The 22,279-nt window shown below is 49.9% G+C and overlaps 1 protein-coding gene across 3 annotated transcripts in view; it reads left to right on the forward strand.

Annotated features, from left to right (window-relative positions):
• LOC119112090 (CUGBP Elav-like family member 3-A) overlaps window positions 1–22,279 on the forward strand; it is a 167,842-nt gene that overhangs the window by 42,491 nt on the left and 103,072 nt on the right. The gene's annotated exons all lie outside the window — the stretch shown is intronic.

A 22,279-nucleotide genomic window follows, 5' to 3' on the forward strand; every position in this document is an offset into this window, starting at 1 on the left:
GGCTGACGGATCGCGGACGGACGCCCCTTTCGACGCTCACTATTGCGGGCCGGAGCCGGGCTGGCGGCCGTCGCGCCGCGCCGCGCCGTAAGTGTTCATTGAAATTCGATAGGCGGCGGCAGCGGCGGCGAGCGAGGGGGCGGGTGTTCAGTTGCCGGGAACGCCACCCTATAGCCCGGGCCTCGAGCGCAGATGCTGGCCGGGGGCTGTGGAAGTTGTTCCGAGTTACAGGACATTGTTAGTTGGGGCTATTGGGGCCAAACAGGTGGTGGTGTTGAATAATGCTAGGTGATCCAATATAATGTACTGCAGTTATGTATGGGAGCCGTTTTAAAGGCCTATGTCCAAGGAACGCAGCTGTTGAGCATTCAGCTGGAATTGCAAGACGTGTTGCGATGAATTGATTGTCTGAAATGTATCTTTTGCTTTTTTGTATTAAAGCGGCGTCCGAAATTCAATGCACCACATGACACACAACGGCAGCTCATTTATTTCATGCACGTATCCTCTCTTTATATGCCTGCTTCGACTGATTAGTAAGGGGGCGGGAGTAGCCCATTTAAAAAGCTCCGCGATTACGCTTACGTGAAATCTACGATGTCCCACAGCCTTGCTGAAGCTCACTCCTTAGGAACCAGCAAAAATTGGCGCAGAAACACCTTACCCACACAATATATGCAAAGCTACTGCTCATCGGTGTCCGTTGTATGCATGATGAATGTAGTGAAGTGGATAATGCGCTCGGTTATTACATGAATCTACGTATGTACGCGCGATCATGGACGAACGGATGTTCCCAGTCATTGGCGAACACCGTCTCCCATGAGGCGGTATCGACGGGCGTGGTGTTTACGAGCATAACAGCGGCGTGTTATGAAAGCTTCGCATAAATTACGCCCTGTACTTCAGTAAGCATAGCAACAAAAGAAGACCCACTGCTCCATAACGCGTTGTTTCCCTGTAATATGGGCCTTAACCGCATTCCACACACCGCGGCACATTCGACAAACGAGCCTGTCGACGCCACTGTCTGCTTTCCCCCTCAATTACTTAGCCGGTTCTTGCGAAGCCCGGCGGCCGACGCGAGGCGTAGGCGTCTGGGAGCGAGTCTACATACGGCGCCGGCGTCTGGGCACGGCCATTACGTGCGGCAGCGGGTCGCTATTGTCCCGCATTGAATGACTTGTCGCTTCCGCTCGTAAGTGACGGAACTTTGTAAACAACCCGGCACGGTGGCCTCGCGCGCCCCATCGACCGACACCGCGAGCCGAGGCAGGTCGATGCGGTCGATAGGGGCGTGTTACCATGGCGCCTTGTCGCCTCATTGCGCGTTTGCGACTCCGTGCTAAACACACACACACACACACACACACAGCGCGAGCTGTTGCCGTACGCCGCCGGGCCGACGGCGTCGTGCCGCTGGGCGCTTAAGCCGCTCCCCGACCTGAAACGGCCCATGGACGCTAATAAACTGGTCTGCTTAGTGGCCCTAGACGGGCGAATGTGTGCGGTCTGTTGCGTAGCTCTTCTTGTCGATGGCTTCGCTTCGCGCGAATGTCACATTTAGTTGTGCGGATGGCGTGAGTAAAAGAGGAAGAAGTGATGACGTTATCAGTACACTGATAGCGGCTGGGGCATCATGTTTTAGTGTGATTTCTCAGTGGTCTGATACGCGCAATGTGACGACGTGTTCCTCATGCTGAAGTCGAAGCGTAGCCGTAGAACAATGTTGCCATCCATTTCGCCATTCAACATACTGAAACAGTTATGTCCGAAAGAAAGCTCTGGTTTTTTCGGCATTATGGGTTGAAGGATCTTATGTTGACTTCACGACCTACGGTCGACAAGGAGGTACTGGCTGAACGATGTTTTAATGCTAATGAACGATTATATTGACGGTACTTGTCAAAGGATTTTATTGACGGCATTGACTGCCACCAGTAATCGTAATAAAGCATTGCAATGACGTTAAACCAGTACCTCCTGTTATTGAAGGTCGTTAACTTATTATAAGAACTATTAACTCATGGTGCCGAAACAGTGATAATCTCGGCCTGAAAACAGACTTTCCGCCTGCGAAATAACACGACAACAGATGACACACAAGACGCATCACAGAGAAGCTGAGCGTTGAAGTGATTTCACACTTCGTCTGCACCTTGTTATCATTCCCTCCGAACCTTTCAGTCTGCAGGCCAGCCCTATTCATCGAGTCCTCATGCCGAGCATTCTCCGCCAGACTCCCTCCACTCCCGCATTGTACCGATTCTCAACGAGAGGCAGCTTAATCGCAATATTTCGCGCCGGCTGTGCTGCATACAATGCGCCATGGTAAGCGGGGCTTCGCGTCGCGGCCCGGCCTGCGATCCATCATGCATTGGCCCAAGATGGCGCCGCGCCGGCAGCAGACATCCCCTCGATCTGCACGCCCCTCACGACATTCCAGGGGCTATATGGCGGACGGGGGATCTGCCATTAACATACATATGAGCGGCCGGGGTGGGCTAAGGATCATAGCCGACCTGTGCCGTCTCATCCCTCCTAGCCGCCGCGGACGTGTCTGACGAGCACGCCAGGACCAGGCACTGCGGCTGGTGAGGACGTCTGTGGAGCGGCCGCCAGCGCCGACAGGCGCGCCTGCCGAGCACTTTGCCGCGCGGGTGTCGCCGCATGAGAATTGGGGTCAGTTTTGCCGGACCTTTGACCGTGTCGTGGTGCTGCGATGAATGCACACTCGATTGGCTATGTATTCGGAAAGGTCACGGGGACGAGACAGCGTCCAGACTTTTCCCATAGCAATAAAGTCTCCAAGTACGCTTCGAAACGACTCCATCCAGTCTCCGATTTGGCAGTGGTCGGTAGATCTGAGTCCGCAGCGCCTCAAGACATCCACGTTTTGTCAGGGCCCGTGGCTTTCGCTCCCTGCGCGCACAGCGCCGCTGCTCACGTGGCTGTGGTTTGAAGCTGCCTGGGGCTCTTCCTCAGTTGCACCACTCACGAGCCCAGTCGTGTGCCCGACGGTCATGGTGCGACCAGCTGACGGTTATCAGGGCGTCGCGGTGGGGCAAATAAGACGGTGCTTGGCACGGGTGTCTGCAGGTGTAGCGCGCCCGGCCTGCCAGACGGAGCCCTCCGCCGCCCAGACGGCTTCCGCTCGAGACACCGGAGGCCCGGCCTCTCTCCTGCCAGCGTCACGGCCCGTCACCTCCGGGCGTCCGCCGTGATGCGACAGGGACGGGCCTCTGCGTGCCACGGCGTCTTCACGACCCGCGGGCACGTACGCCGCCGCGTCACGTGATCGCCGCCGGCAGGGTCACGTGACCGGCGGCGGCAGGGCACGCCGGCGGCGCCGTGCGGCTGTCCATCGACCCGACCTGGCGGGGCCCGATAGCACGTGGGCGGCCCTATATCGACCGGCGGCATCCCGGCTACCCCGCGGCAGGGGACGCGGCGCCCGCCGGGCTGACGAGGGGTCGCGGCCGGGGCGGAGGGAGGGCGAGCGCCACAGCGTGGGCTCGCCACCGCCGGCGGCAGCTGAGGAGGTGCCCGCGCCACCGCCGCCACCGCCAATGGATCATCACCCAGCGGCGAGATGTGGTGATTGGTGGGTAAGGGCCGGCCACAGCTGCTCTGCCGGTCAGATATTGGACGGTCAGAGCCTCCTCCGGCTCCCATCACTCTGCGTGATCTTGTTACCGGGTCTCTCCACCTTCCAATCCTTCATCTCCTCTCCTTCTCCGTCGCCTGTGGGCATCTCACCAATATTCTTCAGCACCCACTGCTGGCAACATTCGCCCTGCTCTCTTCACGAACTGTCTGACTATCTTGCCTCCGTCTTGTCCGTTCCGCCATCTTTTGGTTGCGCTTTTACTCTCTCATTTTGTACCTGACTCACTCCTCACTCTCCACTGTCTGATTTTTATAAAAGTGCAATGTCACTCAGCAACCTGGTCACCCTCTCACTCATTCACAGTTTTCATACACCCAATAATCTCTCTCTCCCTCTCCCCCCTCCCTCCCTCCCTCCCTCTCTCCCTCCCTCCCTCCCTCCCTCCCTCCCTCTCTCTCTCTCTCTCTCTCTCTCTCTCTCTCTCTCTCTCTCTCTCTCTCTCTCTCTCTCTCTCTCTCTCGTTCTCCTCTCTCCCCTTCTCTCCCCTTCTCCTCTCTCCCGTCATCCTAGTCCTCTGTCCTCATCACGATGTGCCCTTATGACGAGAGCCGTCCTTGTCTTGCCGCGCGCGTTGGTAATGATGCGGCCAGTGCACCACTGGAGAGGAATCACCACAGGAAGAAGACAATTATGGCTCGCGCACCACTGCCTGAAACTCCTGAACCGTGCAGGGTGGCCTCATCATGATTATGCCGCGTATACTGAGGCCAGAAAGTGGCTCTGGTTGGAGCCAACACAGAACATAACGGAAACAGGCGCAAAGCAAGATACGAGCTAAGCTTTGAAAAGCAGGAGAATCTGACATATCCTGCATTTGCAGATTGGGTTAAAAAGTCTTATCTGTAAAAATTGCGCTGTCATCTGTTTTAACATTTATAAAATTGTAATTCACTTCTTGCACGAGGACAATGTGGCGTAATGCTTAGGCTGTTCAAATGCTTAGCTATATTAATGCTCCTCGTTTACCCTAACGAAACTGGATCATCAGAACGAACGTCACTCAGGCTGTGAGTTCCGATCCCCTCACATCAATTCATGTATAATATAGCCGAGCTGTACAGCCGGACCTGACATAAGTGAAGGCCTGCTAGTATATTGAAGGTGGTGTTAATTGTTAATGACATCCTAAAGCCAATTACCCGAAGCAATCGCTTTCATCCATTGATGAGCTGAGCCCAGAAGTACGGCTCCGGCTCCAATGCGCCCAGCACAAAGCAGATCACCGATGTGTCGGGCAGGCGCTTTAGTGTTGACCCCCGCACTGGTGCGCGCTCTAGTTTTAACTCGCACTGGCACGCGCTCTCGTTTTAACTCTCGCAGTTATCGGTCGGGGCCCAGCGCCAACCTAGAACTAATGGCTGAGACCTGCCTCTTCTGCTATCGGGTGCTAGATTGGCGATCAAGGAAAAAATGAAACGCTGTTGGAAAGCTTACGTAAATCTGAACACCTTTGGTCTGGGTTACATTAGAGCACAAGGCCACAGTGTCTACCATTTTGAACATGTACTTTAATTTAACTTATGTAACATTGAACGGTATGACAAGCCATAATAATGTGTTCGATTCACGACTATCACACTTTTGTGGTATACGGGATAAGTCAAAGACGGATATCAGGCACGAGGCATAAGAATAGTGTGTGTAGAGCACAGTGCGACATGCCTGTTTAACTCAGGCCAACCAGCTGCGGAAAAGATTGCAATTCAAAACCAGTCTTGACCAGTGACCTACGGTGACAGCCAAATTATAAAATGTCACATGCAGATGAGGAACCGACGATACCAAGACACGACACAAATGAAAAGGACCAAATTTCAGACGGATTTCGGTCAGAGTTAGCTGGGCTTGACGCCTTTGTGATTTTCACGGCAGAGTTTGTTTTTGCCTAGGCTGCATCAAACTTGCCTTGTAGAATGGTTCTACAAATTGCAACGTAAGTGCTGTCTACGCAGGGCGATCATGAATTGCCAGATTGTCGAGACAGTTGGCAGCATCTAGATCACCTCAAACCATGACGAACCGATACTCATAACAACAAAAGTTTGAGAATGTGGCAGCATGACGTGAATGTCCCATGTCACCATACTCAACATCACAGTGTGCCTAAATGGCTGCTTATCCGCCAAACTAGATGCTTCTGTATTCTAGAGGCGTTCCACTCGATGCTAAGTGACTCATTCATGCATTGCCAACGGGAACGCGACGCCTATTGGCTTCTTTGAGGCCGGTAGCACTTTCAGGGGCAATTGTTCAGTTTTAAACCCAGAGTGCGATCATTTTCAAACCCTCGGTCTTACTCAAATGCTGCAATGTGGCACCTGTCAGTGAAGCTGAAAAAAAAACACTTATCAAAGGTTCTACAAATTGCAACGTAAGTGCTGTCTACGCAGGGCGATCATGAATTGCCAGATTGTCGAGACAGTTGGCAGCATCTAGATCACCTCAAACCATGACGAACCGATACTCATAACAACAAAAGTTTGAGAATGTGGCAGCATGACGTGAATGTCCCATGTGCCAGTGGCTGTGCCAGTATATGCCAGAAGTAGTAAAGTGGCCATTTTCAGCGGCTGGTAATCAATGACATTTAAACACTCCGCAGGGAAGTAACTACATTACATTTCAAACAGGCACAAATCCATTTAAGACACGTCAAGACTAACCAACATGCACGCTCAATTCGTGAAATTTTCATGCCAGTTTGTTTATATTCCATTTCGAATAAAATTCAACTTTCAGATGTTCTGTGTAAACGTAATTATTTCTCGCTTCCTGGTCGTTTATTGACGTTGCATTAGGCTGGACAACGTCGAAATAGCTTTTCAGCCGAAGACGTCACTTTCGCGAACACCATAGCTTCAAAACTTGATGCGGCCAGGTGGTCGATGTCCGACAATAGTCCAGCGCCCTAAGAAGCGATCAGGCCAATGGTTCGCACCAGAGCGTGCGCGACAGGCTACACAAGTCGAGGCAGACTCCTAGCACCATTCTACTAGTCCTCCTTCCATTCCCCTTCGAGCCATCATAGAACGACGCTGCAGCGCTGAGTTGCTGATGTCCGGGACCATTATTTCCGGTGAACTTATTTTTTCTTCAAGTACGACATTTCAAATTCGGCTTGTTAATGCTAATGTTAATCGTGTGAGGGTGCCACAGATGATTTTACATACTGTGCTCAACTTTCTGCAAATGGTGTGCCTAGCATTCAAAGAGTTCGGTTTCTATGTCTGAAAACGCTATGGAAGTACGATTAGTGTTCACAAACGTAAAATCATCTAGAAAACGTGACATCCTGCCTGGGTCGCTCAAGCCTGAATTTGTTGTTCTTCTTTTTTTTTGCTCTGTTGAAGTATGACTGTTTAGACAACTGTCACTGTCAAACCGGTAACAAGATCCGTAACAAGGGTCCTAATTTGCAGAGTACTGTTGTATGAATTGGGTCCAAACTTAGCGTACGCGAATTTCGTTATTTTGCCCGCCGTTTCAATCAGCATATTACGCCTACCAGAAGTGCTCACCATGCTGGTGAAATGAATACAGCACATATCTATGCACTGCTTTCGTCTCGTTCAACCGTCTTATCCAGCGATTGTTTCCAGGTGCCGCCAGGTGCCGCCAGGTTCAGCATGCTACTCACGTCTCCAACACCATCCAAGGCCCACCCCACCCCGACCTTTCCAAGCGTTACTCGACTTCCGAGTCGCCTGGCTTTCCGGACAGGTTTTATCTTAACCACCCCGGTTGGAAGGTCACCTGAGCTGCTGTTGATGGGGAAACGTTATTAGACCGGCGGGGCCAGCCGCCATTTGAGCAAGCTTCCCGCTTTGTTGGCGATGTTAGGCTTCAGGCAGCACGGAGCGGGCGAAGAGGTAACTGGGTAACTGCGGTCCACGCTCCACTAGCACTGTGCTTGGACTGTGAGGAAATGCTTTTGATGTGGCAGTCAGTGCACACACACACACGCACACACACCCACACCCACACCCACACCCACACCCACACCCACACCCACACCCACACCCACACCCACACCCACACCCACACCCACACCCACACCCACACCCACACCCACACCCACACCCACACCCACACCCACACCACACCACACACACACACACACACACACACACACGCACACACGCACGCACGCACGCACGCACATACACGTGCAAACAACGGCAGAGAACAAAGGAACGCGAAACAGTGGCATTTTCCCCTTCTCACAGAGCAGGAAATCATTACTTGCTGTCCTCTGCATCAAATAACAATAAGCAGGGCAAGAAAGGGGATGTTCTCTGTTTCGAAGAGCATAGACCCTGGCATGAGTTGTTAGTTGGAATCATTTTCATATGCGATTTTTCACCTTCTCTTATTTTTATGAAAGAACGTAGTTTGAACCCCATAATCCAAACATAAAAAGGTGGTTATCGGCCCGGAAATGTTTCGAAACAATGCCACAATAGGGGACTTCGCTTCACTCGCGCTATCTGCCGTCGGCTGCCGACGCAGTATCTCCCACGCGTCTCACCTCACAGGCGGCGGAAAATGAGCACGTTGTGAGGAGGACCCAACCTTAACAACACGATGGCTCGCATGCGTGTGGAAGCCGGCTCATTGCGCCTGTTACTCTGTGTAACTCATTCTAACTCGTTAGGACTGTTGAAATCAAGCAACTGCTTCTTCTTTCCCAACGCCTGGATCTAACTCCCAAACAATGACAGCCTGAGCACTCAGTGTGCTTACTCTGTAAACTTTAAGTGTCCCTTTGACAGTCTTGGCCGCAGCCAATCTGATGCTGGGCTCATCCCCTGTCCGGAAGACTTGTCCTTTTGGTACGAAGAAACATGCCGTCTGCACATTTACCTTGCCCTGCAAGTACTGCCATATCTTCCCAGCAGAGAATATGATCGGAATGGAGGTGCGACAGGCTGGCACTGACAGGAACCCTTTTCAAGGTCCCCCAACCCCATCACAAGAGTCTTTTTTTGTGAAAATGACGACGTGATGCCACCCGCACTTCACACCAAAGTCCTCCTCATGAAAGTAAATGTCCGAAGAATTTAACCTGCTCATGTACTACGCAGCAGGTCCACCTCAAAAGTAGTACAATTTCTTCATACTCGAACCCAGGCTTTTCACTTCCGGTAAAAGACAGTGTTAAAACATATGCACCGCGGACGTGTTATGTTTCATCCCGCCTCACGGCGTGCAATAACTTGTATGCGCATTGTGCTCAGGTTCTGGGCAATAAAATACGAAAGGACATAGCGTGCATTGTGATGCATCCTAATAAATTGCCTTGTAAAAAGTCTTGGACGTCACAAGTGTAGTTTCTAAAGAATGTAACGTGGTCAAGGCCTCGTTTTCGGGCAGTTACTTTAAAGGTCATCAAAAGACTACCTCCTGCACGCAGGGCCGAAAAGTCATATCTGATCATTGCAATTATGGCTTCTGAGACTTCGGTCAAAAACTCATCCATTGGTAGAACAAGTTCAATTATACAGAGGTCACTGCTTATCCACGGACCGAGCCTGATTTCATGGATCGAATCCAAAATGTCCTTTGCTTTCGCATTGGCTGCGTGCATAAAAAAGATTACACACCATCCGAAACACGGACAAGTCTCACACTCCCGCATCATGCAGTGTTCTCCATGAACATCACACAAGGCGTGACTCAGCAGGTCCTTTTGAGCGACATCTCGCTGGACAAGATATCCAACCATCAGCTTTGCGTTCTGGTCATAACAGCACACGCAAACCATGTGAATGCCGCTGCTGCCCATCAGGACGCGGTGTTCGCGGGATTAAAGTCTCGCGTTCGCATATCTTTTTTCTCTAAACAGGGAGTTTCAGGCTTTCATAGCATTTACTACGCAAGCGTTTTGACAAATAAGCGTATTGCAAGCACTACTGAACAGACCCATTAGAAGCAGCGAAGTAAGTGAAAGGTATTACTTTCACACTGGTGAACGGGGAGTGCAGCAAGGCTTATCCCGCAGGACTGCTTCTTTGAATCGAAAGTCTAGGTTATTCAGAAGGATTTCGAGAAAACTGTCAAAACCGATAAACCTGGACGTGCCTGATCTAACAACAAGTGAAAATACAAAACAGGTGGCATTCTATCTTTAAACTTTGCCGTGCTCTCGTTTTCAGCTTCCCAATGGATCGCCACAGCTGGGGCAGATTGAGCGTTTTATTGTCGCAGAACACTGCCAACACAACCACGCGCTCCAGCCGCACAACGGGCACTACCCCAAGACCCTATCACTGGACCTTTACCTGACCTCTGAGTCGCCTGCATGAGCAGAAGACGTCACTGCCCTCACGACACGCACTCACCTTGCCCCCCCCCCCCCCCCCCCTCTCCTCCCCTACTCCAATTATCCCGGCCCGACAGCACGCACGGGTTGGGGGCAGCTGGCTGCTGCGGCACGCCGCGCGCCCAGCCCTCGTCTCGTACGTTACGCATGATTTTTCTATGCATGAACAATATCTTTCTAAGGGGATAACCCCTCTTTAATTCTTGGAAGCTGGGGACCAAATCACGCTCTTCCACATAGAAAAAGATCAAAATCACGGATGAAAATTGGTCTTCGAGCCTGTAAAATGTTTATGATCCCGAATTATTATTTGCTGTGAAATGACGGTTTTCAAGAGTGGCGTACACGTACTTAGGACAGTTTTCTGATCATTTGAACGCATAGGTTTGCTAAATTATCTTTTAAGCAAGTGCAAAAATTGCCACCGAAAGTGGCCTTGCAACTATGCAACTCGACATTGCTGAAAGTTATTACTCCGAAACGATGTGGCTGAGAGATTTTAAAAATGTCCCAGGCTTCAGCGCCGAAGGCAACCCTTGTGACCGATGTATATCGAAATCCAAGGGACAAGGGTGGAAGGCACTTGTCGATTTGTCGTGGAGTGCCTCATCTGCCAGAGCATATATTTAGCTTCAGCGCCGAGGGCAACCCTTGTGACCGATTTATACCGAAATCCGAGGGATACGGGTGGAAGGCACTTGTCGATTTGTCGTGGAGTGCCTCATCTGCCAGTGCATATATTTAGCTTCAGCGCCGAGGGCAGCCCTTGTGACCGATGCATATCGAAATCCGAGGGACAAGGGTGGAAGGCACTTGTCGATTTGTCGTGGAGTGCCTCATTTGCCAGAGCATATATTTATATATATATATATATATATATATGATGTTTTTTTGCTGTGCCATACATGTGTGAGTGCAGCGTAGAGAGCAATGCTCGGTGAGTTTTGCGCAACGTCTGAGAAAGTCGCATAAACAAAGGCGGGGTGACAGACGTCGGGCTGGGTCCGAGAGTTGGAAATTCCATATTTTACAGCAGCGATTGTAACCTAAATGATGAGCCGGTGGCCTCGGGGCGGGGTCTCGGGACAGTGCGTAAGAACGGAATCGATGTTACCATAACAGTGGAAGGTCAGTCTCGTGGGGCTATTTCAACGTGCTGCCCCGTGTGTCGTAATTCATGTCGTTTTTGTGGTCGAAGGGTAGGGTATTTAAGTTTGAACACATCAGAAGGAGAGCGGGGTGAAATCAGCCATGCCATCTTGACCTGGGAAACTAGTACATCTCGGTCACATCCAGGGAATAGTTGAGACGTTGGTAAATTGATTTCCTTCCCAGTCAACGCCTATAGCCCATAGCCAACGCCCATGTAGAGCTAATGCCCAATTTTTCAAAATCTGAGCGGGGGGGGGGGGGTGATCTCAGTCGCTGTTGTCGTGCCGGTTCACGCGTCGTTAATAATCCCCTTTGCGAGGAATTGGCAGTGGCCGCCGAACATTGCAGTTTGTTTGTGTAGCTCCCACCGCTGCAGCATCATAACGCGGTATCATAACGTTGGGCTTGTTTGATGCGTGCGCAATTGGCTTGATGGCACCGTTCATCATCAGTGTTTAAGCAACGATTTCCTGCTTGGCATAACACCAGTTCAAACCATGCAGTCCACGTCACCATGATTACGTGCTCCCGAAACAACCGCATGCAACTTTTGCCATTCATAACCAGCAAATAGTCACGTGACAGCACCGAACTGATGACGCTCAGCTTAAGCGTGTGGTGCTTAATAGTGCTTAATAGTGTACACATATTTATCCTGCACTGACTGTTTTTCAGCTGCACTTTTCAGGTGTTTTTCAAATGCACTTTTTCGGATACCATATGTGGGACCACGTGCAACGTTTTTAGCTTGCCATGCCAATATGTTTACATGGGCCCAGCCTGCTATGCACCGGGGTGGAAGAGGGTACTATGGCAGCACCTGCCCTCCGTCTCAGTGAGCTCCACAGAGCACCGCGCCGCCTCCCCTGCTCGTCCAGCTTTGTCCGACGGCGGTGGCAGGAGCCAAACGGAAGGTGTTTGCCGGACTGAGCGCGCCGCCTGCCGCGTGAATCAATGCAGGCTGGGCTTAGCCCGCCGCGCGTCGTTTGTCTTGCCTGCGCGGCGTCATTGCTTGTCTGTCCATGGCAGCACCGTTCTAGGCACGAAACATAACTCGATTGGAGTGGAATGCCCACCTCGATCCTGCCGACTTGACGTCGAAATGATCATAAGCCGGCGGGGGGGGGGGGGGGGGATACGAAGAGCGGTGTTTTCTTTCCGGCGAGCTCCCGGAAATCTGGCGATGTTCGCAGTCGAGGAGAGAGCTGACAGCATCGCTCGCGTAACGGCTTCGATAACTTGCCGTTCGATCATTGGCAACGCGATGTAACGATACGAGGAGGGCAAAATCCAGTTATGCCGACATCTTATCGACTGATAAACAAAACCATAAATAGAAAAGGCCGCCTTTTGCGAGAAAAATGTGGGCGTGCAATATTTGTATCCCGTTGCTTCGATCTCGTCCCATCAGCTGCGCACATGAAATCTGTATAACAGGCAAACAGAATCATAAACGTCTTAATACATTTAAGTGGTCGCATATTGGCCTATGTCCCAGAAATTATTTCAGTGTTTCATTTCTGACACTCTTGACATGCTTTAAAAACCATTTCGGCATGGAGACCAACCCATTTATCATACTTCGCTTGGAGATTGGGAAGTGACCTCTATTAAACGCAGTCACCCACATGCGTTTCAATCACATGGCGCTGATTTAGCTGACTTGAGCTCCTGATTTGTGCGCTTGGCCTACCTCAGAGCGATTTTGATGTGGCTGCGGCTCATGCTGTTCTCAAGGACACACTGAGAGTGGTACGTTGACATGCCATAGCTTTCCGAAAGACGACTGTAGGACGACAAAACCTGTACGCTGCGGTTTTATGGCGAAGAGATGGGCGGGACGTAGAGCGCAACCACGCATTTTTTAGATGAAGCCTCGCTTCCTCATTGTGTATGTGATGTCTTGATGATAAAATGCTTAGTTCTACTAACTATTCGAGCATCTTCCATATAATATATTGGGCTGCCGAAATATATGCCATCTAATAATAGATTTTCGAAAACTGACGATGTACATATACACTATATATATATATATATATATATATATATATATATATATATATATATATATATATATATATATATGACCATAAAACTGTATATGGACAAGATCGCCTCGAGCCCTTGGTATGTTGGCATTATGAATTCGGAGTTCTTATGCTGCCAGCATTTTTCTCCTTTAATGCTCCCGGAGGTACTGGTTGAATGATGTTACCATGCTGACATTTGCTACATTATCAATACTCGATGCTTCACGCTGTGCTTGTGATCACGACTGAAGAAAATTAAGCAACTCGAGACAGTTAATTACCTGAGTTAAGCCAATGCTCTAAATCTATCCAAATCCATTCCAAAAATGTATAAAGGACACCACTCGAACTCCCACATCTTCATACCCGATGCATGGTCCCACGCCAAGGGCTGCGCCAAACACGGTTCTCAGCCTGGACACATGCGGCACTAGCGCTAAACTGCTCATCGGGTGTCAGAATGGGAGCTCAATTTTTTCATCGTTTCGGTATCAATATGTGCAGGAATTTGGAGCATTTCCCTGGAGTCGTGTGTCCTGGTTGTTGAATGAAGTTGTTTTGCTTAGCATTGCTTGTTCACTCGTGATAATAAGCGCAGCATCAAACGTCAAGTGTTAACAATAAAATTAATGTTTGCTTGACGTCGTCGCTTAACCAATACCTCCTGAAATATTGAAGGTCGTAACTGTCAGCATAATACCTTTGAGCTCATAATCCTGGCCATGAGAGTCAGCTTGAAAGGTGGGCAGTCGTGTCACGGCATTATGGGGCACGATAAAACATATCGACAAAAATGTTCATCGAAATTGAATGGCTGCTGGTGTCGTGGAGAATGGGTGTTCGCATAAAGCTAGGACCTGCTCCATCGAATTTCGACTTATTTTATCGAATTATGAATGAATAAATAATATGTATATATATATATATATATATATATATATATATATATATGCTTGGGTTTGCGTCCTGGCTACGTTTGCACCCTAGCCCTATGCGCTAACATGGACAATGCGCTACATAAAAGAGGCGCCTTTAATGACTGGCGCTTCATAAAAGGGGCGTGACAATGTGCGTCAGCCTTTCGTAAAATATGTTTTTGGTGTGCAACTGTGTGAAGTAACTAGCACCTCAGATCTTTGGGAAATAATTGGTTTGAATTAATAATTGCAAAGCGCGACAACAGCCTGAATAAACCTTGCTTGGAAGATGATATTTTCAATCCTGGAGGACTTGGCCGTTATATGCAATCCACCTACATTCGCATATAAGGTTGATTTCAACCTTACTACTGTCCGTGGTGGCAAGTTTCCCTCCCCTAGTCCTTTGCTTACCATCCTTGTAATAATTGCGATAGACCGGTAAAGTTTTGTAATATTCCCGGCTTTTCTGGAAATGTTTTCTTTTATTTTCCCTTGCACCTTCTCTAGTTATTACTTCCACTTTGTATTGCTTCCAAACTCTCTTTTTTCAAGGTTCTGAGATTTCCTAGCTTTTAGTCACGCTTTTAATGCGCAATTTTATATTTTGTGAGGACATCAGTGGCATTTCTGTGAGATTGTCCATGCATTTTAACACACACTCGAGTGGGGTTCAGTTTCATTCCCCGAAGGCTTTTCCAAAGCTAGAAATATAAGAGTGGTAATGAATCTCTTGGCATAAAGAAATACATATACCTTGTAATACGGCTGGCCTATGGAATCTCAAAGTCAAGCTGTGGCTATCAACGAAGGCAGTTTTTAGGGTATCGTTCATTCTGATGCGACAACGGAATGTTAAACGAACCCATGCATCTCTGAGATAGTCTCTTAGGCAATTACGCAATGGGATAAATAATTATGACTTATTCCACTAACCTCTTGTCAGGCATGAGAGTCAAACAATGGTCAAACCGACCTGCTTTTTTCACTGCAAAATCTGCTTTGTGGTGTAGGTTCTGATGCTCATTTCGAATTTTTTATGTAAGGGATCACAACAGACGTATTCAATGGACTGTTCAAAGGTCAGAGGAGGTTACTGAGATTTAAGGTTCCAGATTACCCTGTAAGGTTCCAGATTACCCTGTAGTGTTAAGAAATATACCATCAAACATAATCCTTGACGCGTATTGAAATTCCCAAATCAAAATTATCTGGTAGGTTTTTGGTCACCATGGCTCTCTTAAGGTCAAACAAAGTTACTGACCTATAATAAACACCAGTGACCTTTTTCTTAGAACGGCTATGCGGGTTGAACGTAATTGAATCAGGAGGTATGCAGGCACTTTGGACGTCGATCTTAAGTTTGACCTTGTTTGATTTTATCTGACCCGAAATTCATGACCTAGTAACCTCACATTTTGACATAACTGAGTCCGCTACAGGCCAACTCAACCTGTGAGTTTTGTGTCTCTAGCTATCTTAGTCTTTGAGATCTCAGGGGTCAAATTGACCCCCGCCCGAGCAAAGGGTAGTCGCCCGGCCACCGGGGCGCATGTTAAAGGCTTTGGATTGCCTTAGTCGGATGTAAAGCACACGCAACGGGAGTAGTACCATGACGAACTGACGTTGGTTCCGGGTCTGAGATCAAAATATCTTGACTGGTATGATAGCTGCTAGCCGAAACCGCCTTTGCTCAATGCTTAATGCCCCCAATTGCATATGGGGAGAGATAAGGTGACGGGGCCTTGTCTCGTGGCGCGCGTCATCGAAGACGATGGCTGAGATCTTAATGTGGGCATTCGTCGAACGGACTTTTTGCTGATTTCCTAAGTGTCCACGACCGCTCAGCAGAGTCTGGATGTTGCAGAGGATGGCGTACGAAACCACCGGGCCAGTATCAGGTATCGGAATATGGGGAACAGTGAAAAATGGGACCTATGTTGTCATATTTACGCATCTCAACGCTATGCCAATTACAAATTTTGTTCCACGAACATCGGATATCTTACATTCATTCCCTACTGGTATGGATTGTTGCCAGCTACGAATATGAGTATCACACAGCGAGTAGAAGAGAAACATAAAATGTATGTTGTGTAACGCTTTGCTCAACACTGCGCGAATTTCCTTCTTAACATTTTGAACTTCCTGTATTCTCCGTTGATACAAGTGGTTTGCACATATTGCCGAGGATGACGATGATGATGACAATAAACATACCACATTTGTTTAACTCATCAAAGTAATCACATTAAAGCGCAAAAGAAAGCAATGCACCGCAGACTGTGATTCAATGACACAAGATATTAGGTTTCCCAGTTTTGTTTTGTCTTTCAAGTACGAAACTGACGTGTCCCCAAATAGTTTGTGTTTCAGACTGAGCCGTGCTAATTGGTTTGGTAGGTTATGAGATTTCATGTGAAGGGATAGGTGGGGGAAGGGAAGGGATCTCATGTAAAGGGATGGGACTCATTAATCGGACCCAGCACAGATAGCCCCGAATAACCAGGCTGTAATAGGTCTAATGTCATATCTGAATCCGTGTAAGAGCTAATATCTTCGCAGCCATTGATCGCATGTTCATGCAATGTTCAGCAAAAAGGGACGACAGCGGGCTGGTTACACAGTGGTTTCACTGTTCGTCTGGGAGACCAAAGATGTGGGTTTTAAATTACCTCGGCATCCACCCCTCCCTTCAGGGTGAGGCTATATAACCCCATCCGTTGAGTGTGTCGTAAAGCCCAATAACAAGAATAAGGAAATGCATTTATTTTTGAAATTTGTTTCGTGAAAACCGCCAGGTATCTTGATGTAACCCTTTCGATCAGAGGTGATTTTCCCTCATGACCGCAATCTGAAACAATATGGCCTTTCTCATTTCATGAAAGCGGTAGACAAGAAAATTGCCGATCGTGGGAAAGCTGACGGGGGCGGGGGCGGGGAATGATGACGGGGGCGGGAAACATCCCAAAGCTGGATGACACTGTGTCGCAATCACGATAAATACATCTTTCAAAGCAGGAGAAAACGGAGAATCGCCTTGACAGTAGTGTGGGCAGGCGCCTGGGTCGGCTTGGCGGGTTCGGGAGTTCAAACCTGGAATCAACCGTTGCACATGTTTTTAATGACGTATCTCAGACCTCGGCAGCCAGAACAGATAAAATGTAAGATGCATGCGTAGTACAGATGAATGCACCGTCTGTAGACCACTTAGTGATCTCAACACTGGCTAATGGGTGCGCCTGCTGTCGACCAATACCGTTCCGTCGACTACAGTTGCCGCGCCTGGCCGGGGCCCGGTCTACCGGGCCTGGCCGGAGCTGGGGTCCACCAGGCCTGGCCGGGGTCACAATGAGCCTGGCCGGGGCCTGGTCTACCGGGCCTGGCCGGAGCTGGGGTCCACCAGGCCTGGCCGGGGTCACAGTGAGCCTGGCCGGGCCTGGTCTACCGGGCCTGGCCGGAGCTGGGGTCCACCAGGCCGGGCCGGGGTCACAACGAGCCTGGCCGGGGCCGGATCTACCGGATCTGGCCGAGCCGGGGTCTGCCGGGCCTAGCCGGGACCAGGTCTACCGGGTTGGGTCGGGATCTAAACGAGCCTGGCCGGAGCTGGGTCCGCCGGGCCTGGCCGGGGCCACAACGAGCCTGGCCGGGGCCGGGTCTACCGGATCTGGCCGGGCCGGGGTCTGCCAGGCTCAGCCGGGGCTCGGTTTACCGGACCTGGCCGGGGTCATAGCGGGCCGGGCCTGGCCGGGCCGGGGTCTGCCGGGCCTAGTCGGGACCAGGTTTACCGGGTTGGGTCGGGGTCTTAACGATCCTAGCCGGGGTCAGGTCTACCGGATCCGGCCCGGGTTACAGCGAGCAACATTTCAAGTGACGCGATCTGTGAATCGTTGCCCGAATGCTGCATTGATGAACCGCTGCCTGTTAACTCTGCTGAAATAAAGACTTTCCAACGCAATGATTCGGCCCATTGGTATGCTCCTCTGAGGTGTCCGGCTTTACTAGGATAAGTAGTTTTTGTTTTGTTTGTATGATGGTGGTTAATAACACTCATGTCTGATATCTTTTCATCGCGCCATGCCATGCAAGGCGTTCCAGTCGTACTAAAATATTGTTCAGAAATATGACGACATCGCGTCGACGTGCCGATTCCCGACGTGACGCCAGGATGCCCAATGTTGATCCAATCATCGCCTTATCGTTATGTACCTGTTGGTCCATTCCAAATGCAGTCTATCGTGAAGGCCTTGGTTGCTGCTGCCCCGCGGGCCATGGTGCCCAGCTATCCCGTCATAACCATGGCGAACTGTTGCCGCCAGCCATTCGACGGAGTTACGCCCGTCTTATAAGGCGCCAGGAATGTCCGGTGGCCAAACAGGGCCGGCAGTTCCCGGTACGCGGGCGTGATTTCGTGGCAGCGTGCCCGGTCGTTGTGTCCGCGCGGCTGGGCATATTGCTGCCGGACGGACGTTATTCGCGGTTTCATACTCAACGCTTGGTGAGCCGTTCTTTACTGAATGCTTATCACATGCGATGCATACCCGCCAGTGATACCTATTGCGGTGCTTTGTGTGGCCGGGGCTATGGTTGTTCCATTTTGTACCGCGGCGCATGAAAAACAATGTTGGGAAGCCACCGCTAAGCTCGATTTGACACGCGAGCGTCACTGAGTGCTTATTTCGTTTGTGTGGCCAAAGCACGTGCCCATGTTGCAATACTGCCAGTCTAAACAATGTCTCCAATGAAACAGTAGTAAAGCTGAGCCCTTTTTCCTTCATTGTATGATTTTACCACACAGGTTTGTCTCGTGTGGCGTGAAGTACCGTTGAAGCTATGATCAGGTTTGTAAGATTTCGCTTGATCTGACAGATATGATGTTTCTTATCTTCTGACGGATATTATTGTAGCGGCTTCACCCATTCTTCGACTTACAACGCGGGGAAGAAGCAGCTCCTGGCATATGCAATACGCAAAGCTGTATTCATGCTAAAATTGTTCATGCATCATCGTGCTGGCTGCTGAAACAGTACAGCATACTATAAACATACATAAATAACAGTCATTCTGCAGCCAGATAATCCCAGGGCATTTAAGCGCATCATGCATCGTGCACAAGTACGACACACTTAAGCATAACTCAGATCCATATGCAAACCAAGTAGTGTACTCAATGGGCTCATATGGCGCACTGTCGGTTAATCTCGCAGGGAAGCCTCACTCAAAGGAAAGTAGCAGGAGGTGAAAACGGCGCGACAGAGACAAGCAGAAAAGGATGATAAAATGAGTTTAGGGAACTAAATTGAAGCTGTATGTTCGGACCCTACGATTATTTCTAGTGTGCCGTCAATGTTGCTAGTGCATCCACTTGCATTTCGTGTGCAATCTACTCCTTAACATTTTCCATTGACAATCCGGTGCTTTTCTTTGCACAAGCGTCTCCCTAATGTGCTGTGACCTCGATGACAATTTTGGGTCTCACGAATCACATCTGATCATTAAACTTTAGTAAAATCTCAGGATATGTTTTATTTGAGGACAGCACAATGTACCAGGTCCTTTACATTAATAAGATGTTACCATTTGTTTGGGAAGGTCGTTTAGAATACTGATATTTGATTACTTGAGCCTAACATGGCCTAATTATGTTGCTCCTCCCAGAGCGCTTTTTGACGCGCAATGGAACGAACTTTGCGCCAGTAGTTTGCAGCCTCGTTAGTTGAAACTTCTCGTGCAGTTGTGGTTGCGCCGACCTACCCCAGCCATTGTATGGGAAGCCGGACTCGACCAAAAACCCTCTGATACGTTGCTCCATGCTCCATGCACACCTCGCAGTGCATCAGCAGCACCGGGCTGAACCCACTGCTGCCCGATCTGTCAACACTACGCCGCATGGCTGGGCATTAGCGCCGTCGGCCGCCGCAGACTTCACTGGTCAAAGGCCGACTGGAGCTGGGCGCTGATGGCGTGTTCGGAAGTCGGCGCCGCGCCTCTCACCGCCTAATGCGCTTACCGTGTCAGCCGCTTGCGCACAAAGCGCCGGGAAGCTCGGCGCTCTCCACGCCGCGCCAATGGCGGTGGGTACTTAGGCCCGACGGGAGCCTGTGGACAGCCCGCCGACGCAGCGCGGGGGTTCACGAGGATTGGGCTCTTCCTTTTTGCGATGTGCGGTTACGCGAGTCCTTGCATTTGTACTCAGCTGGAGTTCCCCGGGCGGATTATGACTTGTGTGAAGCTGGATGGGGTTCCGAGTGTTGCTGCAGCGCGTCAGCTTCATCACAGGCGTCGTCCTCCTCCTTGGAAACGGTGACTGATGTGCTGCGTTCTTGGTTAGCAGTGCGAGAAGCCCCCGTTCGTAGTGTTGCTTTTTTGCTGTACGTCTGACGAGCTTTTATAAGCTTTTACCTCGGGCAGCCGAGTTATTTCACATATTTACCGACCTTTTCGGCGTGTGAGTTCTTGCTAGGAAAAGAGCGGAAAGTTTTCCACGATGGTCTTAGTTCTGAGTGAGACATTTTATTGTTTCGCTCGCCACGAGACATCTCCCAAGACATGCTTGATCGTGCTTGAACCGGCTGACTCGCTGACGACATCCCGGCTGCACTCCAGCCATGGCTTTAAATTCAACAAAGCCCGTCAAAGCCGATAACAGCACTGAAGGGGAGGAAGTCCAAAGAGAAGCAGTCTAAAGTGAAGCCCTACAGTCTTCACTGCGCTGGCATTTGTCCTGATCTGGGCCGCGTATCAGGACGAATGTTGACGAAGTGTTGTGTTGTTATGGTCAGTAACTCACCTGTCTTCACTGCGCTGGCATTTGTCCTGATCTGGGCCGCGTATCAGGACGAATGTTGACGAAGTGTTGTGTTGTTATGGTCAGTAACTCTCCTGTCTCACAGTCCATCATAATCTGAATACAGATTAAAACTGAATCAGAACAAAATGAAGGCCTTTGTACGGTCTTCATATTATTTTTGTTATTGTATGTGTGTTACCGTCACTGTCATGCAGAACGCGATGTCGTGCGTCGCTGTTACCAGATATAGGAACACCAGAACACCCCAGGTGGCGAGCTTCGAATCCTTTTTTGGTTTTGTTGGGGTAGAATTCTTGCAGCCACGATGGACGGTCGCAGAGCTTTGAGATTTAGGAAAGGGGTAGGTGGTGATATAGTAAGGAGGGGAAACGTATGGAAACGTAAATGATAGGTGAGCCGTCTTGGTGTGCGCCGTTACCGTGTCTTGCCCCGCATAGGGCTGGACTTCAGGGTCTATGTCTATTGATGTCTATGATATGTCTTCGGGATCTATGTCAGCATTCGGACGGCACTCCCGCCAGGACAGCCATGAGGCCAACTCATGACCGACGGCCGCAGCCACTGCCCTGGTGAGGATGGCATTGCGAAAACAAAGAATTGAGATGTGAGGAGGAAAATAGAACGGGTGTCTGACCCATACCTGTTCACTCCTGTAACAAAGGTCTAAAAGCGGCCTACCGCCATTGTCATTTGGAATGGCGCAAGATGAATTAAAAATGTCATTGATTAGAACTGAGTCGATGTCGGAACCGCTTATTTACACTCCTGAAGCAAGGCTTACCAGGGGACCGCAATGGTCACTTGTACCGGGTGCAGGAATGATAATTTGTCAAATGTTTTTTTAACCTGTGTCCCGCCTTAAAGTGTCAATAGCATGCGCGCATGAAGGACACAAGCAGTCCGGCGTATCTATCGCCCTTCTAACGGTCACGACCACTCCGCAGCGTTGGACGCGAACGTGCTGGCGGATTGGAGGAGCCATCTCCCGGGGCCAGGGCTAAGTAAACCGCAATGCTAGTACAGCGCCATCTAGGATTTGGGACCTCCGTGCGAGTAGTGTAGTTTGCGAGATCGGTGCCTAGATGGCAGAAGTATCAGACTCTGCTGATCGATAAAGGTCGAAAAACTGTTGGTGGGAGCATGATATATCGGTTCCTTAAGAAACAACAACAGCAGTCGGTCTTAATGCTGCAGGAGCACGAACATTTTGTGTGAGATTTGCCTTAAACTACGACCAAGCCGTTATAATGACAGGTATAGGCAGTCTAGAAATCTTATTTGTCCTATGGAAATGCGGAATGCCACCAACTTTAAGCCTTGCCGGGCGAAAGGGGTGAATGACCGGATGGCACCCCGAGGCTGATTTTGAGACCA

This window comes from Pollicipes pollicipes, unplaced genomic scaffold (assembly GCF_011947565.3).
Source record: "Pollicipes pollicipes isolate AB1234 unplaced genomic scaffold, Ppol_2.1 Scaffold_7261;HRSCAF=8764_pilon_pilon_pilon, whole genome shotgun sequence".
Taxonomy (NCBI): Eukaryota; Metazoa; Arthropoda; class Thecostraca; order Pollicipedomorpha; family Pollicipedidae; genus Pollicipes; species Pollicipes pollicipes.